Source organism: Branchiostoma floridae, chromosome 13 (genome assembly GCF_000003815.2).
Source record: "Branchiostoma floridae strain S238N-H82 chromosome 13, Bfl_VNyyK, whole genome shotgun sequence".
Lineage (NCBI taxonomy): Eukaryota > Metazoa > Chordata > Leptocardii > Amphioxiformes > Branchiostomatidae > Branchiostoma > Branchiostoma floridae.
The window spans coordinates 18477100-18486015 of record NC_049991.1 but is presented as its reverse complement, the minus strand read 5'-3'; positions in this window follow the sequence as shown (position 1 = coordinate 18486015).

Here is an 8916-nt window from a genome sequence, read left to right as displayed (position 1 = left end):
GAGTAAGCACGAGCGCACCCTTGCGGCATATCACCAAACTGTACGCGTAACATCGAAGGGGGGGGGGGTGGATGGTGATAGATGTATGTGACCTTTGCTGAATAATAACTGTATCTTGCAGTGATATATTCAAAAGGTGAAGCTCATAAATTTGCCAATTTGATGTTCTACAGGCTGAAAATGATAAAAGAATAGGTAGCGAAGGAAGAAAGAGGGATGGATAGAAACAACTTTAAGCTAAATGCAGCATAATTTGAATGTGGATATGAGATAAGCTTAGTAATTTAAGAATTGATCTTATTGGCAAAAGATGCCTTGTTGTTGCAACATAAATGATAATTACCTTCGCAAAGAAGTTTATATTTTCGGTTATGCTATATGGTGGCGTGGCTGTAGACGTAAGTGTGCATATCACGAGAAGCTGTCGATGAGATCATCGTGGTATTTGCTAGACGAGTAGAAGCAGCCGAAGGGCCAGCAAGAGACTTATGTGTAAGTAAGTGAGTTGTACAATTGTACAGCACAGTGAAAGAGTGACCTTCTCAGCCGTTCAGTCCAGGCTTTCGGCACGAGCTGTTGTTCTCAAGCTGTCTGCCTGTGCACGTGGCTGTTGATCGTTCGAGTGATACAAGATCATGAAGAGGATGATCAGGCTTCAGCAAGTCAAAGTCAAGTCAATTCAAGCATGTCTTTGAACAGGTTGATGGGTATCCTACTTGCTTCAAAGGGCAAGCTCGAAAACGGATTTCCACGGTACTGCAGCATGTCACGTTTTTAACATAAATCATACTTATTATTCAGGACCTACGCCTGCGCTGTTATCCTACAGAGAACCTTGCAAGTAGCTTTCGCATTCTGCTAATTCTCTTATCATGACGAAACACCAGCGGTCTAAGTCTCCTCAGAGCCCGCTGTGATCCCTCTGCTTGTATCAATGGATTTGACGGAGCGGTTTTGCCTTTCTTGTAAGGAAAGATAAGGAGGGGGGCCGTGTAAACATTTGATGTGTACACGTACGTGCGTGAGCCTATTACCTCCTTGTGAAAGGAGGTTCCACGTGAGGTGTTCTTACATCTCTGTTTGTGCTTCCGTATGATTTCGGTAACTTTAGAAGCTGTAATGGATTGAGTTGATATATGTTACTTGGGTAGGGCAAGAATTCTAGGCTAGTATGCCTTTTCATTCATACATTTGTATGAATGAAAAGGTGACCCCAAAGTCCCTCCTAATGACCGCCAGCGGCCGTATGATATGATAATGCTATTTTCAAAGAAACTTTGCGAGTCCAGCCATTCCCTCTTACTATCTGTTTCCGCCATACCTCAAGCCATAAAATTCTGTTTCCATAGAAAACAAAACAGACAATGTTCCTTCCCGGCCTGTAGTACATCATGTATGGATGCACAGTGAGATAAAGCGAGGTTGGACCGATAGCATACCCATGATAGATGTACATGTACATGTATGCGACCCGCGGGAAACTGTGGAAAATGCAGGAGAGCCAGGCGCTCTGCATGAACACACAAATCAAGCACAACAAAGCGATCCCAAAAAGGAACTTAATACAGGAAACATATACAACGGATAAAAACATTATGACGCTCAATATTGAATCCGTAAAATGTTGAACCAAAGAAAAGGTGAAGAGATAAATGAAAGATGAAGCAGGTCGTGACCATAGCATGTTCAAAACACAAGATTTCGAAACCTGACGTTTTGCTGCAGTACCATAACATGACGCTAGTGGGCCCGGCATCTGACCATTTCGAGCCCATGAAGACTTAACCAGGTATGTAGATACAATGTAATCCACATAGGAATTCTCTAGTTATTATCGTGTTCACACACTCGCTCGCACAGTTACATCAGTTAGCTTTCCTCAGCAAGAAGATAAGACACACAACAGTCACGCCTTAAAGCACTTTGTTTTAAATGTCCTTAAAGACATAAAAGCCGGGGCAACATCGTGAGACCCCGGCCTCCGCAAGGTCGTGTAAGGTTCCACGGCAGGAAGTCTAAAAATGGATTTTACGGCCCTGCGCGGGCGGGTGGTGGGTGATGGATATGTTTACTGAAGAAACGGAATAGAGACAAGACTGCATATACATGTAAGATGGCATCTCACTGCACTTGGGGCACCGGTGCTGCACTGCGGGGTTCAAAAGATCACTCAACGAATTTCAGAGATGAAGATTAAGAACGAATTTTCTTATGTTTTGGGTATTTGTAAAATCGCGAAAATGACAAATTCAACGGTTGAGTCATCTACGTCCCCGCAGTGGTGCACCGGTGCCCCAAGTGCAGTGAGAGTCCACATTAATGGTGGTATCTCACCGCACTTGGGGCACCGGTGCACCACTGCGGGGACGTAGATGACTCAACCGTTGAATTTCAGAGATAAAGACCGAATATTCTTACATTCTATTTTGTATTTTGTATTAAGTCATACATTTACGTATTACGCAATATATTGACTATCATTAATATTGAATGATGGGCGAAAATAGCAAAACAGTGCCGCAGTGAACGACTCCGCAGTGCCGCACCACGCAGTGCACACCTTAACTAATACGACTTAATCAACATCAGTTAGCAACCCTCTGCAGAAATATAAGGCGCACAACAGTCACACCTTAAACTACTTTGTTTTAAATTTCTTAAAGACACAGGAGACCCCAGCCTTCGCAAGGTCGTCCTCAAGTTCAGCAGAAGGAAGTCTAAAAATGGATTTTACGGCCCTGCGAGCAGGGTGATGGATATGTTTACAGCAGAAACGAAATAGAGACTGCATATCCAGTATCTGTACGTGTATGGCTGGCAGGTACAAGCTAGCGCTGGTACGGGTTTTGACATTTCGTAAACTGGTTTCATGCTCAAAACAAAAATGACAAATCAAATGCACGCTTGCAGCCTGCGGGACTGAATTGCACTGCTTGACAATCTTTTGTGTACATTATTGTTACCCAAATACGATTATCGGATGAACAAATGTAAAATTAATTACATATTTGAATCATCATCATATCGTACTTAGTATTCGTCTTATTTTGCGCCTGGCAGTTGATGCGTTTCGATCGTTTATTTGATGTAGAATACTAGGGTTTATTACACATCGTGGAATAGCCGTGGAAAATTTTCCAATTGTGGACTTGGTGGTTGAATAAAATAATGCTAGATGGCCTAAGCAAATGAAGATCAGACATTTACATCTCGCAAGACTCTATTCCATATGTGGAAATATTATTGCCAACGTGAGTCACCAGCTTGTAGACCTCCTGAGTGACTAGCTAGAAAATGTGACTATAAAGCAGCTTCAATCCCTCCATTGTACCAAATAGCACACAATTTATGCCATACTATTGTGCCCTCCAGAATATTCCAAAACATGACGTCTGATCTTAAATTTCACTGAAAGCCATTTCAGCAAGCCATATACGGTAATTTCTGTTTCGTCCCATTTACAACAGAGGCTGCAATGGCTCTGCGACAGCTGAAGGACAAAAGACTTCATAGATCACTCAACGAATTTTGTAGATAAAGAACGACTTTTTTTTACGTTTTGTGTGTTCTGTTTTATTTTTAATCATTCATTTACGTCTTACCCCCCATTCCAGCAATGAAATGAAGCGTAACACAAATACAATTTTAGTCGCTGAACAGTCTCCCAAGGATCGCCGTCCAATGGAACAAAAAAATGTCTTCCTGTCTGTTGAAACTGTGTAAGGCTACACTAGATACATGCCTCTCAGAGTGAAACATAAAGTGTGAATAAGGGTAATAAGTACTCGATCTCAAACGTCGTACGATTATCGTACGAACCCAGACTGGGGACATTATTGGAGTCGTACGTATGTTGTACATATAGAATACAACACGGTTTATTCCGTATCGCCCAAGGTATCAGCCCGACCGCGGGTCGGATCGCCCGACGGCCGAAGGCCGGAGGGTGATCCGACCCGCGGGAGGGCTGAGACCGAGGGTGATGCGGAATACACCGTGTTGTATTTTATTTATTTTTTTTTTTTTTTTTTTTTTTTTTTTTTTAACACCTGCTTTGTATACACTTTTATTACCAGTTTGATGTGAAAGATAAAACATTATTCAAACACAAAAAGTCTGACACTGCCTTTTTACACTTCCGGGTCCAAGGCTCCCACGACCTCGTAACGTTACACAGAAAGAATGCTGTCCAACAAGAAGGGAGGGTGCTTTGCGAGGGTATTCATCTGAGGTCACATCGATAGTTGATCACCGCAAATGTATGAGGTTAGGAAACAACATATAAAACGCGAAGCATGCATTTTCTGCCTCAGAGTCTCAGACATGTACTGCCTCAGAGTTTCAGACATGTACACAAGGTAAACAAGCGAAGTGTGTGAGAGGTTTTTTTTTTTTTTTTTTTTTTTTTTTTTTACTTTTTTTTTTTTTTTTTTTAATGCAGAGAGTACAGGATAGTCCACCACAGTACTGTTACATTTACATTTGCTGTTACACAATTGAGTGTAGCACAGCATCAATCAGTAAACCCGATCAACCGACTAGGTTGTGATAATAAGTACATGTGTCTTCTATCACATGGGTAAGAGTACATTTGGTCAGCACAGGAAAGTTGAAACAAGTATGTCTACCAAGTACAGCTATTGCACAGGTGGTGATAAAAAGTACAATAGGTATTGCATAGGGAAAAAATCTTCGCACATACAAGTCTTTTTCTCACGTACATATACAGACTATTATGTACAACTACTATACTCCATATGATTTCCATGGTTGCCATGGAATATTTATGATACATGTAGATGGTTACAAAACAACAAGTTATTATTTACAATCAAGACTTTATCTTTTTAACAATGGATGGTTCACAGTATGTTATAACACAGTAGACTGGACTTGACCTATCTTTTATCTACTATGGGTTAAACAGTTTTTAAGAGTAAGAGCATATTAAGAGCTAAAAACATTTTTAGTACCTAAGTAGATAGAAGTAAAACATTACAGATCATGCAGTCTGTTTTTGATTTCCCAGTTGAAAATGTAAGATAAGTTATAACCTGAAATGGGCTGTGGTAGCTTCCTAGAAAAGATCCATGTTTTAAAGATAACCCACTTTGCTATAGATATTATTTGTATTCTTCTCTTCAGATTATTTTCATTTATTGGCTGGTTTACCTTTCCTAGTATAATCTCTTCAAAATCAATATAAGGGTTACTAGGGCTATAGGGTACAGAAGTATGTACTAAGTTCCACAGGTCAGTTAGCCTTTTACATTCCAGAAACATATGCTTATAGTTGTCAACATGTCCACTGTCACATAATATACATATAGGAGTAATTACTAGACCAGCTTCATCTTGTATTTTCCATTTGTTTAGTTTCTCACTACATGGTAAAATTTGATGAAGTAGTTTGTAATTAAGTTCTGCTATTTGTGTTTCTTTACATGAAGTTGTACCTAGCATTTTCCAAATCTTCTTCCAATTAAGAGAGTCTATATCAAAAAGTGTCTGCCATTTCTGTTGGCAGCTTGGAACTACTGCATGTTTCTGAGCGAGAGCAGTATAAAGTGATTTGCAGGATTTTGTCTTGATTTTCATTTTTGTTCTTGGTTCAAGCAGATGTGGGGTTGGGATAACAGGATGTATTGGGCGGTCAACTGAGTCTATAGCACATTTAATAGAATCTTTCCAGGTGCTGGGTATAGCTTGATATAAAGTAATGCGTTCAATTAAAGTACTGGGTCTATGACTAAGCGTTGGGTGGTTATCTGTCGAGAGGAATCGTCCGTTTGGGAATAAGTCTTTCACATAGATGATTCCTTCCTTAATCCATTGAGGGAAGAAGAGAGTTTTACCCTGGGATCTCACATTTTCATTGCACCATATTATCTGGTCTCTAAGGTTATGGGGTTTCATGTCATCTACTTTGTCAGCTTTGTGATAGGATAGTATGACTTGTTTATAAAAAGTGGGAATATTGTTTAGGTCTGGGCCATCACTTTCAGTTTTAAAGTTCATGCCTAATATGAGGTTATTAGGGCCAAAAGAACTGAGGTATAGTAGGGGTAATGCTTTCCATCTACAATTGTCTTCTGATGTTAGCCTATAGATCCAACGTGATAGAAGTGCATTTTTCTGGTAATCTAGGTTTAACATATTTAGTCCTCCCAATTCAATGGGCTGGCTTATCACATCTCTTTTGATTCTGTCTTTTTTACCTTTCCATAAAAAATTGAAGATTTCCTTTTTCACAGCTGTAATAACCCAGGGTGGTGTAACAATCATTGCCATGCTATGTGTTATCTGAGACAGTGCTAGGGACTTAATGATAGTGATTTTTCCATAGAGGGTTAGATTTCTGCATCTCCATACTTGTAGTGTATTTTTCAATCTTTCAATCTTCTTCTCCCAGTTTAGCAGTTCACATTCATGGTGTAGGGAAGAGTTGTAGAAGTATATTCCTAATGATTTTATTGGGGTTTTAGGCCACGATATACCTAGGGGAGTGTCTTGTCTATCAACATAAGTTCCAATCCATAAACCTTCACATTTCTTAACATTTAAAGTTAGGCTTGAAACAGTACAAAAATCTTGAATATGTCTAAAGGCATTTTCCATGGATGCAATATCGGATACAAATAAGGTGGTGTCATCGGCTACTTGAGATATTTTAACTTCAACAGAGTCATTAGAATTGTCTTTAACTTTTATTCCAGCTATATCATGTGCATTCCTAATATCCGCAGCCATAACTTCTACTGCTAAGATAAAAAGAAGTGCAGATACAGGACATCCCTGGCGGATACCTTTGTTAAGTGGGAAGGATTCAGACATCCAGCCTTGATTGATAATATTACTGCTGATGTCATTGTACATGCATTGCATGGCATGGATAAAGCTAGGGCCAAAATTAAATTTTTGCAGTACTTTCCACATGAATTGTCTGTTAATAGAATCGAAAGCCTTCGCAAAGTCCAAAAAGATGACCGCTCCAGGTAAGTTTTGAGTTTCTGTGTAGTCAATAATGTCTTTGATCAGGCGCACATTTTGTCCAATAAATCTTCCTTTAATATATGCAGTTTGGTCATGGTCAATCAACTTGTGTAGTACTTTCTTCAGTCTGTTTGCATATATATGGGCAAAGATTTTATACTCAGCATTCAGAAGGCTTATAGGCCTCCAGTTCTCTAGATACTTTCGCTCATTCTTTTTATGTATGAGTCTTATTACTGCACGTCTTTGTAGTACCGACATCTTCCCTTTGCTTAAGGTTTCTTGTATGCAATCATAGATAAGATCACCTATAGCAGGCCAAAACTTTTTAAGTAGTTCAGGTGGGATACCATTTAGTCCAGGGCTTTTGTTTATATTCATGGCAAAGAGGGCTTCTTTGCATTCTTCTTTGGTAACAGTTTTGTCAAGAAATTCCTTATCAGATTGGTCTAGCATATTGGTGAGATGTATGTTCTGTAGATATTCATCGATTTTAGCATTGTCTATATTGTCTTCCTGGTAAAGTTTACGATAATAATTGGTACATTCGTTAAGGATTTCTGTGGTCTCTGTCACTTCCTTTCCCTCGATATATAAACAATCAACTTCCTTGTCTATGCCTCGTTTTTTCTCCAGATTCAGGAAATATTTAGACGGTTTTTCCCCTTCTTCTCTCCATTTGGCTCGAGACCTAATATAGTCACCATGGGACTTTTTTTTGTAAAGATTTTCTAGATTAGATTTAACTTGCTTATAGGTCAGGATGTCTTCATTTGTTGGATTTCCATCAATTACAGTTGTGAGATGACATAATTGTCTCTCAAGGTCTTCCATATGTGCCCTGTTTTGTCTAGCTTTCTTTGCTCCGTATTGTCTGGAGAACTCTGATATTTTTATAAGGCACATGTCTAGTTTATCTCTACTTGATTTGATGCTACTGTTTTTCTGTTCTTCTATTATATCAAAAACTTCTGAGACATACTCTTCATCTTCTAAAAGGGTCACATTTAGTTTAAAGAGCCCAGGGCCTCTAGAGCTTCTATTGAACCTGAGCTTTAGAAAGACTGCCTGGTGATCAGTAAGAATAGCAGGTCTAATGTCACATTTTTCTATATTTTCTACTAGTCTTTTATGGATGAGCCAATAATCAAGTCTACATGCCACATTTTGGGCCAAGTTCCTCCATGTATATTGTCGGGTGTCAGGATTCACTGACCTCCAGGCATCACACATATCTAACTTAGAACATAGGTTTTTCATAGCTGTAACTGATCTTAGTGCTGTGTCAGCTCTACCACCTTTTTTGTCCACGAGGGGATTTTGTACACAATTCATATCTCCTCCGCAGAGTAGATTAATTGGGTCATGGCAATTTAACCAGATGGATACCTTTTTAAAGAAATCATTTCTTTCCTTGTGTAACAGTGGTGTTCAAGGACTGCTAAACCGAAGACGCCTAACGGCTTAAGCCTTTATGGCCGAACGGTTTGCACGTTCGATTTGTGATCCGGCTGCCCGGGTTCGGCGCGGGTTCGAATCCCGGGAGTCGGGGTGTTGTTTCTTTCTGTTCTTACTCGCCCCTCTGTATTTCTACAATGGTTCCCACACCGGGAATCGAACCCGGGCCTTGGCGGTGAGAGCGCCAAATCCTAACCACTAGACTCCCAGGGCACTTGTTCTGCTTCCGTTTCAGGTTCCGACCAGCAGTCTGGCGATGAAGATGACCAGGACGAGGCGTCCGTCCCGAAGACACTTGTTCCGCCGAGGGAGAGACGACCAGCTGTGAATCCGGACGTCTCCAGTGACAGCGAAGAGGAGAGGACTTCGACGAGCCATGCTGCTGACGTCCCGAGACCACGACGACATCGCCGCAGACCGTCGTACCTGGAGGACTTTGCGTTGGACTCTGACTCGGATTACATA